General features: G+C 40.3%; 1 long non-coding RNA gene across 2 annotated transcripts; it reads right to left on the bottom strand.

Annotated features, from left to right (window-relative positions):
* LOC122450363 lies at positions 1-23514 on the bottom strand. 2 transcript variants are annotated; one of them, XR_006272106.1, is made up of 4 exons: positions 23476-23514; positions 22587-22670; positions 20582-20718; positions 1-83 (listed from the first exon to the last, which is right to left on the bottom strand). It is a non-coding gene; the product is annotated as an uncharacterized LOC122450363 (long non-coding RNA). The 2 variants fall into 2 exon arrangements; XR_006272105.1 differs by lacking the exon at positions 1-83 and adding an exon at positions 10768-11675.
* Between the last annotated feature and the right edge of the window lie 59 nt (positions 23515-23573).

Genomic DNA, 23573 nt, shown 5'->3' with positions numbered 1-23573 from the left:
GGGCTTCTCCAGTAGCTCAGTCAGGAAAGAATCTGCCTGCAGTGCAGGAGACCTGGGTTCAGTCCCTGGGCTGGGAAGATCCCCTGGAGAAGGAAAGAGCAAACCACTCCAGTATTCTTGCCTGGAAAATCCCATGGACAGAGGAGCCTGGTGGTCTACAGTCCATGGGATCACAAGAGTGGGACAGAACTAAACCACCAGAGAAGATAAATAAATGGTAAGCTGGGAATGTGAGGGCTTGATAGGAGCTAAGCAGAGAATTCAATGAGGTGATGTGACTGAGTCCCTGAGGCTACTATCAAATGGTTGGTTAGAGGAGACCTCACTGAAGAAGACTTACATTGAGAGCAAATGACAAGAACCAGTCATGCAAAGATGAGGGTAAGGAATCACAGTCACATGGAAAGCTAGTGCAGAGGCCTAAGGCAGAAAGAAGCTCAGTCTGTGTAAGAAACAGCAAGAAGGCCAAGTGACTGAGTGTAGTAGGGAAGGGAGGTGAGGTCACAGAGGTTAGGAAGACCTGATCTCCCAGCAGAAGTGAAAAGAGTTCAGAGTTCTGTTCCAAATGTGAAGGGAAGCCATCAGAGTTACTTTATAGAAAATGTGTGTGTTATCTTTACTGGTTGTGCTGTTGTTGTCTAGTCATTATAAATAAGTATAATTCATAAACAATAAAAACTCCCAGCTTTAGCTTCCAAATTGACTGATTTTAATAAATACATGAAATTGTGCAATAAACACCACAATCTATGATATAAGACATTTTCATCACTCCAAAAAGCTTCTCTCTGCCTCTTTGCCCTCGATGCCCTCTCTTCTAACCACTGATTTGTTGTTACCAGAATTTTAGCTTCCCTAAAATCTCCTACTAATGGAATCACACAGTGAAAACAATTACATAATTTGCAGGGCCCAGAAAAAAATTTAAATGTGGGACCCATTGTTACAAAATTATTAAGAATTTCAAGGCAGCAAAAACATAGTACTAAACCAAACACAAGGTCCTTCTGAGCATGGAGCCCATGTGACAACAAACATCACACACCTCTGAAGCCAGCTCTACATTCAGTATGTAGTTTTTAGCATCCGGCTTCTTTTACTTAGCCTGATGATTCATTCATGTTGTTGCCTGGACCTGTGGTTTTTTCCTTTCTGTTGCTGAGTAGTATTCCATTGCATGAGCATGCCACAAGTTATTTACCTACCAATGAAAGGACATTTGTGCTATTTCCAGTTTGGAGCTATTATGAATAAAACTACTATAAGTGTTGAAATACAAGTCTTTGTGTAAGGTCTTTTAAAGAGAAGCTTTTAATTTTAATGAAGTCCAAATTATCAACCTTTTTCTTTCATGATTCATACTTTTTATCTCCAATCTAACGAATATTTACCTAACCCAAGATAACAAAGATGATCTCTCAACTTTTTTCGGAAGTGTCACAATTTTAAATTTAAATCTATGCTCCTTTTAAAGCACATTTTTGTGTGGTACAATTCAAAGTTCTTTATTTATTCTCAGCTATTGGAAAGAAAATTTGTTGTTGTTCAGTTGCTAACTCATATCCAACTCTTTGTGACCTCATGGACAGTAGCATGCCAGGCTCCTCTGTCCTCTGCTATCTCCCTGAGTTTGCCAAATTTATGTCAATTGAGTTGGTGATGCACTCTAGCCATCTCATCCTCTGTCAGCATTTTGCATGATGTACTATGCACAGAAGTTAAATAAGCAGGGTGACAGTATACAGCCTTGATGTGCTCTTTTCTCAGTTTTGAACAAGCCAGTTGTTCCATGTCTGGTTCTAACTGTTGCTTCTTAACCCACATACAGGAAAGGAACTGATGACTGGCAAATATCCTAGGAGTACTAAATTCTGTTAGCTGTCTCTCTCTCTCTCTCTCTCTCTTTTTTTCCCAATTTATTTAAACTAAAAACAAACAAAAAAAAAAACCAGTTCACTCACTTGTGCCCCCTTCACCCTCACCTATTGCCAACAGTTCTCTGCTTGGGGTTTTTTTAGAATGCACATATATAGGAGATCATACTGTATTGGTCTTTCTCTAATTTATTTCATTTAGTATACTGACTTCACTGAGATATGTGTGTGTGTGTGTGTATTTATCTCACAACATTTTTATCCATTCATCCACCAATGGACATTTAGGTTAGTTTCTATATCTTGGCTATTGTAAATAATGCTGCAATGAATATAGGGGTGCATACATCTTCTCAAGTTAGTGTTTTTGTTTTCTTCAGGTAAATATTCAGAAGTGGAATTGCTAGATCGTATGATAGTTCTATTTTCTTATTTTTTGAGAAATTTCTATTTCTTTTTCCATAGTGACTGCATCAGATTAGACCCCCATCAACAGTGCACAGTGTTTCCATTTCTCCACATATTTTCCTTTCTTATCTTTTTTGATAATCTCCATTTTAACAGATGTGAGGTGATACCTCAATGTGGGTTTGATTTGCATTTTCCTAATGATTAGGAATGGTATAGACCTAAGAGAAGCAGAAGATATTAAGAAGAGGTGGCAAGAATACACAGAAGAACTGTACAAAAAACATCTTCATGACCCAGATAATCACAATGGTGTGATCACTAGAGCCAGACATCCTGGAATGTGAAGTCAAGTGGGCCTTAGAAAGCATCACTGTGAACAAAGCTAGTGGAGGTGATGGAATTCCAGCTGAGCTATTTCAAATCCTGAAAGATGATGCTGTGAAAGTGCTACACTTACTATGCCAGCAAATTTGGAAAACTCAGCAGTGGCCACAGGACTGGAAAAGGTCAGTTTTCATTCCAATCCCAAAGAAAGGCAGTGCCAAAGAATGCTCAAAGTACCACACAATTGTACTCATCTCACACACTAGTAAAGTAATGCTCAAAATTCTCCAAGCCAGGCTTCAGCAATATGTGAACGTGAACTTCCAGATGTTCCAGCTGGTTTTAGAAAAGGCAGAGGAACCAGAGATCAAATTGCCAATATCCACTGCATCACTGAAAAAGCACAAGAGTTCCAGAAAAACATCTACTTCTGCTTTATTGACTATGCCAAAGCCTTTGACTGTGTGGATCACAACAAATTGTGGAAAATTCTTAAAGAGATGGGCATGCCAGATCACCTGACCTGCCTCTTGAGAAATCTGTATGCAGGTCAGGAAGCAACAGTTAGAACTGGACATGGAACAACTCCAAATAGGAAAAGGAGTATGTCAAGGCTGTATATCATCACCCTGCTTATTTAATTTATATGCAAAGTACATCATGAGAAACGCTGGGCTAAAAGAAGCACAAGCTGGAATCAAGATTGCCGGGGGAAATATCAATAACCTCAGATATGCAGATGACACCACCCTTATGGCAGAAAGTGAAGAGGAACTAAAAAGCCTCTTGATGAAAGTGAAGGAGAAGAGTGAAAAAGTTGGCTTAAAGCTCAACATTCAGAAAACTAAGATCATGGCATCTGGTCCCATCACTTTATGGGAAATAGATGGGGAAACAGTGGAAATAGTGTCAGACTTTATTTTTTTGGGCTCCAAAATCACTGCAGATGGTGACTGCAGCCATGAAATTAAAAGACACTTACTCTTTGGAAGGAAAGTTATGACCAACCTAGATAGCATATTTAAAAGAAGAGACATTACTTTGCCAACAAAGCTCTGTCTAGTCAAAGCTATGGCTTTTCCAGTGGTCATGTGTGGATGTGAGAGTTGGATGGTGAAGAAAGCTGAGCGCCAAAGAATTGATGCTTTTGAACTGTGGTGTTGGAGAAGACTCTTGAGAGTCCCTTGGACTGCAAGGAGATCCAACCAGTCCATCCTAAAGGAGATCAGTCCTGGGTGTTCATTGGAAAGACTGATGCTGAAGCTGAAACTCCAATACTTTGGCCACCTGATGCAAAGAGCTGACTCATTGGAAAAGACCCTGATGCTGGGAAGGATTGGGGCCCGGAGGAAAAGGGACGACAGAGGATGAGATGGCTGGATGGCATCACCGACTCGATAGACATGGGTTTGGGTGAACTCCGGGAGTTGGTGATGGACAGGGAGGCCTGGCGTGCTGCGATTCATGGGGTCGCAAAGAGTCAGACACAACTGAGCGACTGAACTGAACTAATTAGTGATGCTGAGCATCTTTTCGTGTACCTGTTAGATATCTGTATGTCTTCTTTGGAAAAATCTCTATTGAGATCTTTTGCCCACTTTTATAGAATTGTCTGATTTTTTATATTGAGTTGTATAAGATATTTATATATTTTGTTGAAACTTGAGTTGGTTGTGACGATTTCTTGAAATAAGACAGCAGTAAATTTTGCCACATAGACTGGTTCTTCCTTTCACAAATAATTTCTTTGTGAAATGCAGTGTTGTTAGATAGCATTTCACCTACAGTGGAACTTCTTTCAAAACTGGATCTGATGGTCTCAACGCCTGCCAGTGCTTTAGCAACTGGATGAATGTAATCAGTCAGTGCTTTTGTTGTCACTTCAACACGTGTCACAGCATCCTCACTAGGCGCAAATTTCATATCAAGAAACCACTTTCTTGGGCTTCCCTGGTGGTCCTGTAGTTAAGAAGCCACCTTACAACTCAAGAGACACCAGTTTAGAAACCCCCACATGCTGCAGAGCAGCTAAGCCCGTGTGCCCCAGCCACTGAACCAGCGCCCCAGAGTGCACAGACCACAGCTACTGAAGCGGCGTTCCCACAGCCTGTGCCCCACGATGCGGAGAAACACTGCAGTGAGAAGCCCACCACAACCCCCAAAATAAACAAACATTAAAAAGAGAGAAATAAACCACTTTGTTCATCCATAAGAAACAACTTCTCACCCGCTAGTTTTATCAGTAGATTCTAGCAATTCAGGACTTCCCTGGTGGCTCAGCTGGTGAAGAATCTGCCAGCAACGTGGGAGACCTGGGTTCAGTCCCTGGGTTGGGAAGATCCCCTAGAGAAGGAAACAGCTACCCACTCCGGTCTTCTGACCTGCAGAATTCCATGGACTGTATAGTCCATTGGGTCACTAAGAGTCGGACACGACTGAGAGACTTTCATTTTCGCTTCACTGTAGCAATTCAGTCACATCTTCAGACTCCACCTCTAATTTCAGCTGTTTCCACCACATCTGCAGTTACTTCCTCCACTGAAGTTGAGCCCCTCAAAGTCATCCATGAGGGTTAGACTCAGCTTCACTCAAACATCTGTCAATGTTCATATTTTGACTTCTTCCCATGATTCACAAATGTTCTTAATGGCATCTAGAATGGTTTCCAGTAGGTTTTCAGCTTACTTTGCCCAGACCCCTCAGAGAAATCACTGTCTGTGTTGGCTGTAGCCTTATAAAATGTATTTTCTAAATAACAAGACTTGAAATTCAAAATTACTTCTTGGTCCATGGGTTGCAAGATGCATGCTGTGTTAGCAGGCATGAAAAAAAAATTTAATCTCATTGTACAAGTCCATCAGAGCTCTTGGGTGACCAGGTGCATTGTCAATGAACAGTTGCATTTTGAAAGGAATCTTCTTTTTTTTTTTTTCCTGAGTTGTAGGTCTCCAGAGTGGGCTTTAAAAATTGAATAAAGTAGTTGTAAACATATGTACTGACACTCAGGCTATGCTATTCCATTTCTAAAGAATAGGCAGAGTAGATTTAGCATAATTCTTAAGGGCCCTAGGATTTTGGCATGGTAAATGGAACATTGACTTCAAACCTAAAGTCACGAACTGCATTTGACCCTAACAGGAGAGTCAGCCTGTTCTTCAGAGCTTTTGAAGTCAGCATTTTCCCCTCTCTAGTTATGAAAGTCCAAGATGTCATTTTCTTCCATTACAAGGCTGCTTTGTCTACATTGAAAATCTATTGTTTAGTGGTGCTTCTTTCATTAATGACCTTAGTTAGATCTCAATAACTTGCTGCAACTTCTGTATCGGCACTTGATGCTTCACCTTGCACTTTTAGGTCATAGAGATGGCTTCTTAAGGCTCAACAACTTCTGTTAGCTTCAAATTTTCCTTCTGTGGCTTCCTCACCTTCCTCAGCCTTCATAGAATTGAAGAGAGTTAGGACCTTACTGAGGATTAGACTTTGGCTTAAAGGAATGTTGTGTTTGGTTTGATCTTCTATCCAGACCACTAAAACTTTTCCCGTATCAGCAATAAGGCTGTTTGGCTTTCTTATCATTCCTGTGTTCACTGGAGTAGCACTTTTAATTTCCTTCAAGAACTTTTCCTTTGCATTCACAACTTGGCTAGACACCTAGCTTTGGGCCTGCCTCTGCTTTTGTCATACCTTCTTCTCTAAAGGGCTTCCCTGATAGCTCAGTTGGTAAAGAATCCACCTGCAATGCAGGAGATTCCGGGTTGACTCCTGGGTCAGGAAGATCCACTGGAGAAGGGATAGGCTAACCTCTCTGGTGTTCTTGGGCTTCCCTTGTGGCTCAGCTGGTAAAGAATCTGCCTGCAGTGTGGGAGACCTGGCTTCAGTTCCTGGGTTGGGAAGATCCCTTGGAGAAGGAAAAGGTTACCCACTCCTGTATTCTGGCCTGGAGAATTCCATAGATTATATAGTCCATGGGGTCCCAGAGTCGGACACAACTGAGTGACTTTCACGTCACTTCACTTCCTCTCTAAGCTTAATCATTTCTAGCTTTTGATTTAAAGTGAGAGACATGCAAATCTTTCCGTCACTTGACTACTTGGAGGTCATCGTTGGGTTACTAATTGGCCTCATCTCAATACTTTGTATCTCAGGAAATAGAGAGGCCTGAGGAGAGGGAAAGAGACAGACAACAGGTGGTCAGTAGGGCAGTCAGGACACACACAACGTTTATCAGTTAAGCTTGAGGTCTTGTGTGGGTGTGGTTTATGGTGCTCCAAAATAATTACAATAGTAACTTCAAAGAACACTGATCACAAATCACCATAACAAATACAGAATAAGAAAAAGGTTGAAATATTGTGAGAATTAACAAAATGTGACAAAGATACAGGAAGAAAGCAAATGCCACTGGAAAATAGCACAGGTAAACTTACTTGACAGATAGTTACCACAAACCTTCAATTTGTAAAAAATGCATTATCTTTGAAGTGCAATAAAGGGAACTAAGAGGCACAAAAATGGAAGCAGACAGATCAGCTGGAAGACTATCTACAGTACAAGTGAGAAGTGATGGAAGCTGGGACTAGGTTTGAGCAACAGGAATGACAAGATTTCACTTTGGTTTTGGTTCTCATTTCCCTAATGACTAATGATGCTGAGCATTTTTCAAGGGCTTATTTGCCTTTTATCATCTTCAGTGAAGTCTCCATTTAAATCATTTGACCTACTGTTGCTGTTTTGTTTTCGCTGTTTAACATTTAGGCCCAATGCTACAGGGTTTTAAGTAAAAGAGTGGCAAGATCTCACTGTAGTTTTCACTGGCATTTCCTTAATATCTAATGATGTTGAGCATTTCTTTGTCATTCATTTTAACATCTTTGGTGAAGTACCCACTCAAATCTTTTGTCTATTTTGTTTTTACATTTAGTTTTATGATCCATTGAAGGATTTTAAGCAGAAGAGTGGCAAGCTCTTTTTACAAGAACATGTAGCTGCCATGAGAATGGATTACTATGAAGCAAAAGTAGAATCAAATCAGTTAGGAACCTTTTATCCAAGGGAGAAAAAAATGTAGGCTTGTACTGGCATGGGAATAGGAAACAGGAAGAGAAATGGGCATATTTGGAATGTTTTACAAGTAGAATTGATAGAAACTCCTAGTAGATATGCTGTAAAAGATAGGGGAAAGACGGGAATTCTTATATTTGGGGCTTAAACTACAAAGAAGGAGAGGTTGTTAAGTAGGATGGAAAAAAACTAGAAAGTGGTGGAGAAAGCAGAAGAGGGAAGGGCCTGTCTGTTGTTGTTGTTCTGTTGCTAAGTCTTGTCTGACTCTTTGCAACCCCATGAACTACAGCACGCCAGGCTTCCCTGTCCTTCACCATTTCCCAGAGTTTGCTCAAACTCATGTTCACTGAGTCAGTGATGCCATTCAACCATCTCATCCTCTATCACTCCTTCTCCTCCTGCCTTCAATCTTTCCTAGCATCAGGGTAATGAGTCAGCTCCTTGCATCAGGTGGCCAAAGTATTGGACCTTCATCTTCAGCATCAGTCCTTCCAACGAATATTCAGGGTTAATTTCTTTTAGAATTGACTGGTTTGATCTCTTTTCAGTCCAAGGGACTCTCAAGAATCTCCAATACCACAATTTGAAAGCATCAATTCTTTGGACCAGCCTTCTTTATGGTCCAACTCTCACATCTGTACATGACTACTGGAAAAACCATAGCTTTTGACTACATGAATCTTGGTCGGCAAAGTGATGTGTCTGCTTTTAAATACACTGTCTAGATTTGTCATAGCTGTTCTTCCAAGGAGCAAGCATCTTTTAATCCCATGGCTGCAGTTATCAATCACATTGATTCTGAAGCCCAAGAAAATGTAATCTGACACTGTTTCCACATTTTCCCACCTATTTGCCATGAAGTGATAGGACCAGATGCCATGATCTTCGTTTTTTGAATGTTGAGTTTTAAGCCAGCTTTTTCACTCTACTCCTTCCCCAAGAGGCTCTTTAGTTCCTCTTCACTCTCTGCCATTAAAGTGGAATCACCTGCATATCTGAGGTCTTTGGTCTTTCTCCTGGCACTCTTGATTCCAGCTTGTGATTCACTCAGCCTGGCATTTCACATGTACTCTGCATATAAGGTAAATAAGCTGGGTGACAATATACAGCTTTGATGTATCTTTAGGCCATGTTAAATTTAGGTGCTTGTTAGACATTCATGCAAGATGTTAAGGAGGCATTTGGAGATACAAGTTTGGAATTTCAAAGAGAGGTCAGAGTCAGGTGTTTGTTTTTTTTTTTTTTAATTGACATGATATTTAAGACTAAAATAACTGCTTATGTACAAAACTGTTTCTACCACTCCAAATTTCATAGGTTGAAGCCCTAACCCATAGTGTGACTGAAACTGGCCATAGAGCCTTTAAGGAAATTCATGGGAGCGTGCTAAGTTGCTTCAGTCATGTCCGACTCTTTGCAACCCTATGGGCACTAGCCAGCCAGGCTCCTCTGTCCATGGGATTCTCCAGGCAAGAATATTGGGCAAGAATATGCCCTCTTCCAGGGGAAGTTCCTGGTCAGGGATTGAAGCCATGTCTCCTAAATTTTCTGCATTGGCAGTTGGGTTCTTTACTACTAGCGCCACCTGGGAAGCCCTTTAAAGAAGTCATTATGGTTAAATGAGGTCATAAGAGTGGAACTCTAATCCACAGGACTGGTGTCCTCATACAGAGAGAAAGAGACACCAGGAGTAAATAGATACTAAAAGGTCAGGTAAGAGAATAAAGAAGAGGGACTTCCCTTATGGCCCAGTGGCTAAGATTCCAAGTTCTCAATGCAAGGGGCCCAGGTTCTAGTTCTAGTCGGGGAACTGGATCCCCATGCCACAACTAAGAGTCTGTGTGCTGCAACTAAGACCCCATGCAACCAAATAATATATTTATTTATTTATATAATATATATGTGTGCATGCTAAATCTCTTCAGCCGTGTCCAACTCTTTTCGATCCCACAGGCTGTAGCCCACCAAGCTGTTCTGTCCATGGGATTCTCCAGGCAAGAATACTAGAGTGGGTTGTTGTGCCCTCCTCCAGGGGATTTTCCCAATCCAAGTATTGAACCCACATCTCCTACATCTCCTGCATTGGTAGATGGATTCTTTACTACTAGTGCCACCCAAGTGATATATATATATATATATATATATATATATATATATATATAAAATATGTATCATATATGATATATATTTATATTTATAAAGAATAAGGAAGAAAGTAGGATTTAGAGACATTGGATGTCACTAATGATCTTGATGAGAAATCTTGATGAATTGATACAGATTCAAGTATAACTAGAGCAGATGGTGGAAAAAAATGTGAAGTAAAACAGTGACTAAGACAAGTTTTCAAGATGTGTTGCTGTGAAGGGAAGCTAAGAAATGGGATGGTAACCAGCTGGGGATATGGAATCCAAAGAAGGTTTTACAGATTTGTTTTCATGTTGTCTTTAGGATGGGAGATAGTGATGCACATTTGTATGGATGATTAAGTAAAGAGTCAAGCAGAAAAAAAAGAAACAAGTAGAGCTAAACAGCTAATGCAGGAGTTGTTGTTGTTCAGTCGCTCAGTTGTGCCCAACTCTTTGCAACCCCATGGACTGCAGCACACCCAACTTCTCTGCTCTTCATTATCTCCCTAGCTTGCTCAAACTCATGTCCATCAAGTCTGTGATGTCATCCAAGCATCGCATCCTCTGTCACCCCCTTCTCCTCCTTTCCCAGCATCAGGGTCTTTTCCAATGAGTAAGCTCTTCAGATCAGGTGGCCAAAGTATTGGAACTTCAGCTTCAGCATCAGTCCTTCCAGTGAATATTCAGGGATAATGATTTACTCTTCTATTTCAGCAGCCTAAATGGACCTCAGATTTACCCCTAAACCAGGGACTGGAACTGCCTTCATTGAGAACAGTAAACTGCTACCCAGTTTGAAAACATAGCTATGATTCCGTTAGCAAGGAAGAGACTAGAAGGTGGCTTTGGGGTAAGCAAAGAACAGTACCTGCCATACTTTGACAGGTTGATGAGTGAAAAAGGGGACATCATTATTTTAATTTCTTTATTAGAATTTTTTTCATTTTGGTCATTTTTGTGTGTGTGTGAATTATTTCTACATATACTTTACCCAATTTTTCTATTCTTAAGTTGATTTTCATGAGCCTTTTATGTATCCAGGATAGTAATTCTCAATCTATTTATTTCAAAATATATTTTTCAATTATCATTTGGGTTTCTTTTTTAGTTAGGGTGTTTTACATGTGCAGATGTTTCTAATTTTTCATCTAAATCTGTCAATCTTTTTCTTTCTGGAGTATCATGCTTAAAAAGAATGCCCCCAGGTAACTCTTGTGGTATCATGTTTTTAAGGAAAACCCCAAGACTCTGTACACATTTATATATTTTATACTAATTTTATGACTTCATTACATGTATGTATGTAATCTACCTGGAAGTTGTTATACAATGTGAGATAGAGATTTCATTTATTCCCCATATGTTTACCCATTTGCCTCAATGCAGTTCAGATCACGTTAGCCCCTGAATTTACTACTGTCAGTATTCTCCAGAATAATGTTCAGATTTCCTGTCCTGACATTCAAAGCACTCAACAGCCTGACCTTGTTTTCTTTCCTACTCTATTCCATGGATTCTGTGATTTTCCTACTGGTTTTTGAACTGTACTCAGATGAGACCTAGTGGGTGTGTAAAGCCCTCTGAGAATTATCTTGGCACAGAATAAGGGAGCCAAAATAGGCAAAAACAGTAGCACTCCCTCCCACTTCAAGTACAGAAACTCCCCTTTCACCATATTTACATGATGATGTTTCCAGACAAGAATTTTGTTGAAGAGATTCAACTGCTTTAAATGGGAAAAAAAAAAAAAAAACTTTCCATTTTCTAGAGCAATTGATCCTCCTGTAATGTCTGCTGCTTATTAAGATTGAGGTCCACAGGAAACAGACTTGGAGGCAGACATCTGTGCACAAAAGGTTTACCAAGGAGTTCTGTCCTATAAAGAAGTGAAGGAAGCAGGATGAAAACAGAAAGAGACATTAGAACTCTGAAACAGTTACAACAGAGATTCCAAGAAAAACTAGAACGACCTCTGAAACTCAAATGAGAAGTCCCAAATTGAAGTAAGGGGCAATGTTGTCCAGGCATTGGACTGTGGCTGCCCTGAGAAGTAAACTTGGGTGGAGAAGCAATCTTGGGTTATGGGCCTTTCCTGGAGAAAGACTCAGATAATTCCATTATTTGGGGCAATGAGTGCCTCAATTCTGCAAGGGTCTCTGGGTGGTACACATAGTGTCTACACCATTTCCACACACTGGCTCAGGCGATGGTCAAGGGTGACATTTCTCACCACCTCCAAATCCTACCCATCCAACAAGCCTAGCTCTAATACTACATCCTCTATTGAGCATTCCCTTATTCTTATTATTGTAAATAATATTTTTCTCCTCTAAATTTCAAGCACTTTATCTATATTCCTCTTGTGGCACTATAGTGTTTATCTTGGTCTACCTTCCATTAGGAGCTTCCCTGATGACTCAGTAGTAAAGAATCTGCCTGCAATGCGGGAGTCGTGGGTTCAATCCCTGGGTTGGGAAGATCCCCTGGAGAAGGATATGGCAACCCACTCTAGTATTCTTGCCCAGACAGAGGACCCTGGTGGGCTACAGTCCATGGGGTTGCAAAAAAGTCAGACATGACTTAGCAACTAAACAACAAAAACAACCTTCTATTAGAGCTATTTTCACTTCGATTAATTAAGAACTTTCAATGACCCAGGCAATAAACTAGGACCTGGGGATAGAGAGTGAACAAAACAGATATGATTCTCTCCATATTTTAAACAATTGGAAGTTTCAAAATTCACAGTAGCACAAAATTAAATTTGAGCACGTAGCACAAAATCTAATGCAAATAAGGGTGTCAGGGAACAACTCTCCAAAGCAGAGATATTAAACACAGGCCAAAAGGATAAGTAAAGTGTAGCTCAGTGAAAGAAGGTGACGGGGATAAGTGGGTTGTTTTCAAGTAAGTGCCTGTGCTTAGTCGTTCAGGCGTGTCTGACTCTTCTCAACCCTATGGACTGTAGCCCACCTGTCTCCTCTGTCCATGGGATTCTTCAGACAAGAATACTGGAGCGGGTTGTCATTTCCTCCTCCAGGGGATCTTCCCAACCCAGATGAACCCGAGTCTCTGGTGTCTCCTGCGTTGCAGGCAGATTCTTTGCCCGCTGAGCCAAGAAAGTCACAAATGCTAACACTAACATTTATTCAACAACAACAAATAATAGAAGATAGATCTCTTCCTGTGTTCCCGACTACATCATAGGTGCTGGAGTTTCATCACTAAACAAAAACAGAAGAAAATTCTTTCTCCTAATGGAGTTTGCATTCCAGGACATGAAATAATCCAATATAACTAGAGTTTAGAGAACAAAGGAGAAACTGGTACAAGATATGACTGTGTTGGTAGGTAGAAGCAGACCACTAGAGGCCTGATAAGAGTTTCAAGATTTTTATACAAAAGGTATGATCCCTTTTTTTTTAAAGCAGTAACTCTAGCTGCTATGTACATGTCCTGTCTCTCCTACTATATTGTAAACTTTCAGAAGACTGGTTTCTAAGAAGAATGGAAAGCCCCCTTGTAAATAATGGGCACCCAATAAATAATAACAATGGCTAACACTTGAGAGCTCTCTGTGTGCAGAAGACTGGCCTAAGCACATTCCATGTGTTAAATCATTAATCCTCGCAATCCACCACCTCAGTTGACTGGATGAATGAGAGGAGGTATGCTTATTCCTTTGCAGCACTGGAACCTGGACACACCTGAAAATCTAGATATCACTCTGTGTGCAAGGTAAGGGGAAGGAGAAGTTGCAGAGGAAAAAAAATCAAAAAGCCACATGCACAGCTCCATATGCCTTTACAGGTTATTCAAACCAAATCATTTAAAAGCATTCACAGTGATTTACAAAGATAAGAAATACATGGATAAGAAAACAGTGTGATCCTATAGCCAAGAAAGACTGGTGTACACACTGGCACATCTCAAGGACCTCAGCTTATCATCTGCATTAACAATTACTTAAATATGTGTCTAAAGAACATGATGAGCTGGTTTAACAAAATCACTGTGCTTTTTGAGGAGCCGTGTTTTACAAACCACAACAATCTTTAAAGTATCAACAATAGTCCATATCTCTTATAAAAAAATAATAATAATAACCTTTTACATCTTGAGAATTTGTCTTCTTGGGTCTGCAGAGAGACCTACTCTGATTGAGAGACACCCCACCCCATTCCTGCAGCTCCCTGACCTTGCAACATACAAATGAAAGACTCCTTGTAGCCTTGCAAGAGGAGCTGGGCCTGCCTGCGTGAGAAGCTAGATAAATATTACACTTAGGAAGAAGCATGCAGGAACAGCTATGGATGGGGCCACAGAGGTACATTCCTAATTCCAAATAGGAAACAACACATTGAGCCAGAACATCTCGGGAGGGGAGGAAAGGCAATCGAGGTGGGAGGACACTGTTGGGGGTGAAGGGTGGTCACGGTTAACGGGTTAACACGGAGGCTCTCTCGCCAGAATTCCATTCCAAATACAAAACTAGTGTGAAACAGCTCAGTGTCCCTTCCTGTAAGCAGAACAGTCAGTTCTTGGACTAAGTGGAGGTTTATCTACAGATCTACCCATAAAGAAAAACCTGTAAATAATAATCCAGTGCACCTCCCCCCACCCAGCCTTCATTTCTTAGCACCAGTTTCCTGCTTCAGTTCTTAGTGTTTTCCTCCATCGAAGGCAAGAGTGACACCCCTCGCTGGGCCTTACCCCTCTCCCACAGCTGGAGGTGTGGCGGACTGATTGGAGTAGGAAATCAGGGTCCCTTCCTATATAACATTTCATAAATTTTGTTTAAACAAGTATCAACCAAAACCAGGATTTTGCAATAACAAATATTTTTATAGAAACCAAACAAGACTAACAAGAATTGTACCCAACTATTAGAAAGGCAAAGGGACTGCTTTTCTTGACAGTCCTGAAAAACTTTAATGTCAAAGACAGCAAGCAGCCCTGTCACAGAGCAGAGACAAGTTCCAGCCCTAACTTGTTTATCTCTTCCTGGGGCCCTGCCCATCCCCCTCCGCACCACTGGAGGCAGAAATCTTCCAGAAACAGGAGGCGTCAGGCTTAACCCTTTCCTTTACCACAGGACCTTTTAACTGCTGCAGATACGCGAGTTGATGAACTACAGGCTGCTGCTCTGCTAAACACAGCCAAAGCCAGTAAGCAAATAATGATAACGCTCCCTTAGTCAGCACACACAGGCACTGTGATAAGCTTGTATATTCTTGCAACAACCCAGACGAGGAAACTGAGGCTTAGAGATTAGTATGTGGCAGAATAAAGAGCAGATGCCGCCGCTGCTGCTGCTAAGACGCTTCAGTCGTGTCTGACTCTGTGCAACCCCATAGTCGGCAGCCCACTGGGCTCCCCCATCCCTGGGATTCTCCAGGCAAGAACACTGGACTGGGTTGCCATTTCCTTCTCCAGGGTATCTTCCCAACCCAGAGATCAAACCTGCATCTCTTGCATTGGCAAGTGGATTCTTTACCACCGAGACACGGAGGAAGCCCATGTAACATGAAATAGTTCAGTAAAATCAGAACCAGCGATTCATTTACTCAATAGATTTTTTTGGAATTTCCTTCAGTGTGCCAGTGACCAAGAACATGTGTTGAACAGTCTCTGACCTCTTGAATTTTTACGGCTAGTGAGGAAGACAAACATTAACCATGGAAGCACACAAACATTTAAATAATTGTACATCGTTATAAACGTTCTGAGGGACAAGTATGTGTTATGAGAGAATAACCAGGAAAACCAATATTAACCAGGCTGTCAGAAAGGTCCCTCTAAGGAAGCAATTAATAATTCGAAATGTGAAGGATGCATGGGAAGTAGTTAGGCTGAAAGTAAAAGGAAGGAAAGTGTTCCAAGCAAAGGATATACTTTTCCCCAGGCCCTGAGGAAGAAAAGAGTTTGGCTCTTCCCAGACCAACGATCTCTGAGTAGGTAGCCCAAGAGGGAGGTGAGTAATGAGGCTGAAAATGAAGAATATAGACCACCAGGAGTTGGATTTTACCTAAGGGCAACAGAACTGTGGTGCTGGAGAAGACTCTTGAGAGTCCCTAGGACTGCAAGGAGATCCAACCAGTCCATCCTGAAGGAGATCAGTCCTGGGTGTTCATTGGGAGGATTGATGCTGAAGCTGAAACTCCAATACTTTGGCCACCTCATGCGAAGAGTTGACTCATTGGAAAAGACCCTGATGGTGGGAGGGATTGGGGGCAGGAGGAGAAGGAGACGACAGAGGATGAGATGGCTGGATGGCATCACCGACTCGATGGGCGTGAGTTTGAGTAAACTCCGGGAGTTTGTGATAGACAGGGAGGCCTGACGTGCTGCGATTCATGGGGTCGCAGAGTCGGACATGACTGAGCGACTGAACTGAACGGAAACCCATTAAAGGATTCTCAACAGTGAAGTTTTAGCATCTGATTCATCACTTTCATAAGCTCAGTCTGGCTGCTGTGTACAGAATGGAGGTCAGGATGGCAGAAGTGAAAGAGGGAGAGGAGGTAGGAAAGGAGGTAGGAAGTCTTGCTGATCGTCATCCAATCAAAAAGATGGTGGTGGCTTCAACTGAAGTATCAACAGTGGAAACTGGAAAGAAGTGGACAGATACAGTAACTATATTTAGAAGATTATGAAATTTAATGATGAATTTGACATGGGAGAGGATAGGGGAGGGTGAGACAGGTAGGGTTAAAGATAAGGCCTAGGTTTCTGAATTGAGCAAATGCATAGACAGAAGTACAGAATAACTTGAAAATAAAAGGGGATAGGGCCGATGGATGGGTATTTCTAGATCAGCATTTCTCATTTAACGTGTATATGAATCACTTGCAGAATCTGATTCCATAGGTCTGGGATGGGGTCAGAGATACTGCATTTCTACAAGCTCACAAATGAGGTCAATGCTGTTTGTCCATCAACCACACTTTGAGCAGCAAAACGCTGTTGCTGCCAAGTCGCTTCAATCATGTCCGACTCTGTGCAACCCCATAGACGGCAGCCCACCAGGCTCCCCTGTCCCTGAGATCCTCCAGGCAAGAACACTGGAGTGGGTTGCCATTTCCTTCTCCAATGCATGAAAGTGAAAAGTGAAAGTGAAGTCACTCAGTCATGTCTGACTCCTAGCGACCCCATGGACTGCAGCCTACCAGGCTCCTCCATCCATGGGATTTTCCAGGCAAGAGTACTGGAGTGGGTTGCCATTGCTTTCTCCCGCAGCAAGACTCCACCAACCTAATAGACATAGAGTTATAAAACTTTTATTTAATATCATTATTTCCTAAGGAAGTGGAAGTTGCTCCGTCATGCCCAACTCTTTGAGACCCCATGGATAGTCCATGGGATTCTCCAGGCCAGGCTACTGGGGTGGGTCGTCATTCCCGTCTCCAGGGGATCTTCCCAACCCAGGGATCAAACCCAGGTTTCCTGCATTGCAGGCAGGTTCTTCACCAGCTGAGCCACGAGGGAAGCCCAAGAATACTGAAGTGGGTAGCCTATGCCTTCTCCAGCAGATCTTCCAAACCTAGGAATCTAACTGAGGTCTCCTGCATTGCAGGAAGATTCTTTACCTACTGAGCTATCAGGGAAGCCCATTTCCTAAGGAAAGGAGATTTTAATTACAAATAAAAAAGACAGCATAATTTAGAAATAAAGAAGCTTCTTTAATATGAAGGGATTTAATTAATTTTATGAAAAAGTATGTCATGCTTAGTTTGTTCATTTGGCCACAGACTAAATGAATTTTTTATTATGAACTGACTTTGAATAGCCACTGATCTAAACAAAATAACTTATTGATAAACAACATTCTTCAAATTTCAAATAGTTGTGATCACAGTTACTATTTCATTCCTCCAAAGTAAAAATTCTGTCCTTATTTATTAGGAACACACAACCACTAAAATCAACTTAATATTGTTCTTGGCTATTAACTGTATTCAGTAAATCTTTTTCAAATCATTAGAATCACAGAAAATTCACACCAAGTAGAACTACAGAAAGAATGTAAGTGCTATTTTGACACGTATAAGCCGATATTAGAATTAGCTCTCGCCTCACTTTATTGAATGTTTTTAAGTCAGACTTATTTGAGGTCAAATAGATGTGTATTGTAAATTACCAGATAAAAGCCAGCAGTCTGGCAACCTTAAACAGTGACAGAGGATAAGTAAATGATCAATGAGAAGACTAGATTGAATTTTAGAAGAATGAGAGGAACTAAGTAGAGTTTATGTTCATGAAAGACAAGATAACATGGGCTTCCCAGGTGACTCAGTGGTAAAGAATCGGTCTGTCAATGCAGGAGACCCGGGTTTGATCCCTGGATCAGGAGATCCCCTGGAGTAGGAAATCGCAACCCACTCTAGTATTCTTGCCTGGAAAATGCCATGGACAGAAGAGTTTGGCAGGCTACAGTCCATGGGCTTACAAAGAGTCAGACATAACAGAGCAATTGAACACGCATACAAGATGAGAAGGACTGTTCAATCATTTCCAACTAATTTGTAAGAGCTTTGCAGGCAGGATTGATATTTCATACATCTTGGAATTCTCATAGTGCCTAGTAACATGCAGGGTATGTGCAAACTTGCCAAATGAAAAGAAGGTAAAACCTGAAAGAATAATAACAACTAATGACCAAATATCAGAACAATGATAATGTTTTACTTGGCAATCTTTTACAGTTACATGAACTCATGAGAGCCAGCAGTAATAATTATACACTCATAAGTCTTTCCTTGTAACTCAGTCAGTAAGGAATCTGCCTGCAATGCAGGAGACCTGGGTTCAATCCCTGGGTTGGGAAGATCCCCTGGAGAAGGAAATGGCAACCCACTCCAGCATTCTTACCTAGAGAATCCGAAGGACAGAGGAGCCTAGCAGGCTACAATCCATGGAGTTGCAAGAGTCATACACAACTTAGCAACTAAACCACTGTAGCAACAATTTACAATCCAATGAAGCAAAGTTCATGTTTTAAGGATGCAAATTGAGATTCATAGCAAATGATGAAAAACTATAAGCAGCTAGAGAGAAAAACAATAATTTGGTTTTTCCAGTAATCATGTATAGGTATGAGAGCTGGACCATAAAGAAGGCTGAGAGCCAAAGAATTGATATTTTTGAATTGTGGTGCTGGAGAAGACTCTTGAGAGTCCTTTGGACTGTAAGGAGATCAAACCAGTCAATCCTAAAGAAAATCAACCCTGAATATTCATTAGAAGGACTGATGCTGAAGCTCCAATAATTTGGCTACCTGATGCAAAAAGCCAACTCATTGAAAAAGACCCTGATGCTGGGAAAGACTGAAAGCAAAAGGAGAAAGTGGTGGCAGGGGATGAGATGGCTAGATAGCATCACCGACTCAATAGGTATGAATTTGAGCAAACTCTGGGAGATAGTGGAGGACAATGGAGCTTGGCAGGCTACAGTCCATGGGGTCACAAACAACTTAGCCACTAAACAACAACAACAAACCCAATGAATCTCTAAGGGATAGCCATAAATTGAAATAGATCAACTCAAATCTTATTTTCTATATATACAAACTATATACTGATATTCTCTCCTTAGAAGCCCATGTGAAAATAGCCATTAATATTAACAACTACCACACACTGGAATTTTAAGTGCCAGTCACTGTGATAAGCACTTCATACAACTTAATTAATTTAATTCTTATGATAACACTATATAAAGTAAAAAAAGTTCAATTTATAGATGAGGAAACCTAAACACTAGAACTAGAGTTAGATTTCTGATCTAACTTCATTGTCCATGCTATTAAACACAGCTATACTGACACATGGAAACAGTAGCTGACTTTATTTTTCTGGGTTCCAAAATCACTGCAGATGGTGATTGCAGCCATGAAATTAAAAGACGCTTACTCCTTGGAAGGAAAGTTATGACCAACCTAGACAGCATATTAAAAAGCAGAGACATTACTTTGCCAACAAAAGTCTGTCTAGTCAAGGCTATGGTTTTTCCAGTAGTCATGTATGGATGTGACAGTTGGACTATAAAGAAAAACAGTGCCGAAGAATTGATGCTTTTGAACTGTGGTGTTGGAGAAGACTCTTGAGAGTCCCTTGGACTGCAAGGAGATCCAACCAGTCCATCCTAAAGGAGATCAGTCCTGAATGTTCATTGGAAGGACTGATGTTGAAGCTGAAACTCCAATACTTTGGCCACCTGATGCAAAAAGCTGACTCATTGGAAAAGACCCTGATGCTGGGAGGGATTGGGGGCAGGAGGAGAAGGGGACGACAGAGGATGAGATGGCTGGATGGCATCACCGACTCAATGGACATGGGTTTGGGTGGACTCCGGGAGTTGGTGATGGACAGGGAGGCCTGGCCTGCCGTGGTTCATGGGGTCACAAACAGTCGGACACGACTGAGCGGCTGAACTGAACCGACTGATACTGAGACAGGTTGGGACCCAGGGCCTGAGACTCTTTGCTGTAGTGTTTGCACATGGAGAAGCATCTCCTCGAACAACAGAAAACCAAAGAAACTATAACTGCACCTATTCCCAGTTGGGGCAAATTATGAACAACAAGATAAGAAAAGGCCAAAATCCAGCTTCCACTTTTGAGGTGCAGAGAGCAAAAACTGGGCACTGTAAATGATCCCTGCACACAGCACCACCAAGGGACTGGGCAGACCACCTAAGCCTCCCCTCTGGCCTGAACTACATCAGCTCCACCCTCATCCCTTTTCAGGGACGCCTCAGGGAGTGAGTAAGAGAATCTGTTACCTGTTTTTGCTTCCTTGCACTGCAGCAGGAGTCCCAGTAAAGCCTTGTCTGAATTCCTTGTCTGGTCTCTTATCAATTTCTTTTGATTAAGGAGTCCAGGGACCCTGATCAGTAACAATACTTTGAAAATACCAAAACTGATAATAAAAATAAAGAAAAAACAAACCATAAACATACATAAAATTAAATACAATATGAGAACTGTTTTGTAAATATGGGAGGGTTTTTTTCCTACATAGACTTGTCTGCCCAAGGTGCCTTAGAGTGTGTCAATGAAATTCAGACTGAAAACTTCTTTTTTTCTGGAAAATCTCCCTATGGAAAATGTTATTCACTGCTCCAAGAACTTGAAAAATTATAGTTCTGGGATCATGCATATTTCTGTTCTTTTTGCTTACTTATTTTTATCTTGTGTTAAACATGTTATGTAATTTTTTAATAAAGGAAAAACTTAAAGATGATTGTTCTTGTGCTTAGCCTGTCAGGGTTTCTCCAGGCAAGAATACTGGAGTGGGTTCTTCCTCCAGAGGACCTTCCTGACCTTCCTGATCCTTCTTCAAGGATCAAACCTGAGTCTCCAGTGTCTCCTGCCTTGCAGATAGATTTTTTTTTTACCTGCTAAGCCATCACAGAAACCCAGGTGATTGGGAGATAAAAATAAAAAACTACAGTCAAGACTGAATTAATAAAGGTTGTATAGAACATATACCAATCATGCACATTTAAGTAACAAATAACAACTAGAAAACTATCAATTTCCAAGTAAATACTGAACTTAAGACTATACAGGCAAAGTAAAATCACTGATTACAGGGTTGAAAAAAAGAGGATGAATTTCATCAACAACACAAGTACAAATGATTTACCTTTGAGTAATGCAAAAGTAAGCAAAGAAGTTTTTAAATTAGCATCCTAAATTCAAAATAAGTATAACTATATCTTTATTTTTATCTGAGGGCTTTTTAAAAACCACGAAGATCACATATATCAAATCTCATCACATTTTATTTTAAATACGTGCAGTTCATTGTATGTTGGTTATACCTCAGTGAAGCTAGAAAAACTAGAAAAAAATTAACTAAACAAATACACAGGCTTAGGTCCTATGGAAAATGTTTTCTTAAAATGTCAAATTCCATACTGAATAGTATGTAATCTCTTTGGAAAGATGTTTCCAAACAATCAGAAACATAAAAGTTCAAAATATTATATGATCAAATACTTGATTGTCTAGCAAGAACCAAATCTATACAAAGTCAAACAGAAGTATTAAACAAATTTCTTCATGAGATGATATTTAATATAGATTTTAAAGGACGTGTGGGAAAGTTTTTCTCATTGAATAATGTAGAAAATCTGCATCAAATTTATCCAAAGTGCATATTAAAAATAAAATTCCTATGCACCATCCAAGAGTTGTGGAATCTCAATCGCTGGTGGTGAAATCAAAGAATCTACATTCTGATAGCTCCCCTAGAAAACCCTTCCAAAGATGAGTTGAGGTTTTCAAAAGTCTCATTTACTGACTGCTATGCAAAGTTAAGACTGAATCACTTTTGGTAGTCATGCAAGGAAATTTTAAGGGTTGAACATGGCTACACTCCCAAAGTAAATTTGCCGAGTTTGGGCACTATGTGTAGGATGCGGAGTTGCTCTGCAGAAACTTCTAAAACACAGTGAGATATTCTATAATTTCCTGGTGCTTCGAAAACAAAGTCCTACTAAACCAAACATACATTCAGTCTCCCCATCAAGACATTTACTAGATTTCAGTGCTCAAGAATGTAGGAAGCTGAAGTGCAAGCTCAATACCTCTGAAAAGAAGACCTGAATGTTCTCATTTTGGGGGGCCCAGAAGATAAAGATCTATTATATTTTCAATCAAGCCTGCTCAAGGTATAGAAACAAAATAGACAAGTCTGCAGTTCAGTCCTACTAAAACTAAATCTCAGCCTTGACCCACTGAATCCCTGATTATATTGAAGTTATTGGCTATTTACCTTACCTACTTAAAGCAAATAGTGAACACTTTCTGGTGGAAGATATGTTTTCTGAATCTCTTATGCTTTTCAAATACACAGTGTTGTACCTAAAACAAAAAGTTGTTAAATGTGTGAGAAGGCAAAGAAACATGATTTATAATCACGAAATAAAGCAGGCAGAAGAAGTAGATCCAAAAATAATTCCTCTATTGAAGCGCTCCAAGGTTTAAAAATAACTTCAATTAATCTGTTAAGAAAAATGTATACTAAATGAATGAAAAATGGAGACTTGAATAGATTAAACAAGATTAAGATGGACATCTGAGAAATAAAATATATCTAAAATTGAGAATTAAGCAGGAAAGATTAGTGAATTCAAAGGCAGATCAATAAAGAGTAAAAAAGATGAAGCACAGAAGACATGAAGAACTGAAAAAGCTGTAATAGAGAAAAACAGGAAATGGTTAAAAGTTCTAATATACATGTAATTAGAGTCCAAAAGAAAAGGACAAAGTAGAATATTTGAAGAGAAAATGGCTGAGTTTGTGAAAACTGATTAAAAGAGATCATTGAAAGAATTCAAGAAGCTCATCCCAAACAAGATAAAAACACAAGACACACGCAAAAATACACATACACAAGATACACACACACAAACAAAACAGAGAGAGAAGGACTAGCCAAACTGCTGAAATCAAAGGCAAAAAAAGAAGACACGTGGCTTTGAAACAAGCAACGTTAAAAATAATGGCTGACTTTTGAACAAAAATTTGGAATCCAGAAGGCAATAGAATACATATTTAAAGTGCTGAGAAAAATAATTGTCAACTTAGAATTCTGTACAGCCTGATGTAAGATATCACTCAAACACGAAGATAAGGACACTTTCAGACAACAAACTGAGAAACTTACTTATCAGAAGACTTGAATTATAAGAAATACTAAAGGAAGATGTTCAATTTCAATGAAAATCCCATATTATAAATTCAGAACTGCTAGAAGGAATGAGA

Source organism: Cervus canadensis, chromosome 11 (assembly GCF_019320065.1).
Source record: "Cervus canadensis isolate Bull #8, Minnesota chromosome 11, ASM1932006v1, whole genome shotgun sequence".
NCBI classification, from domain to species: domain Eukaryota; kingdom Metazoa; phylum Chordata; class Mammalia; order Artiodactyla; family Cervidae; genus Cervus; species Cervus canadensis.
Note: the sequence above shows the minus strand (reverse complement) of the source record. Positions and strands in the feature narration are given on the sequence as shown.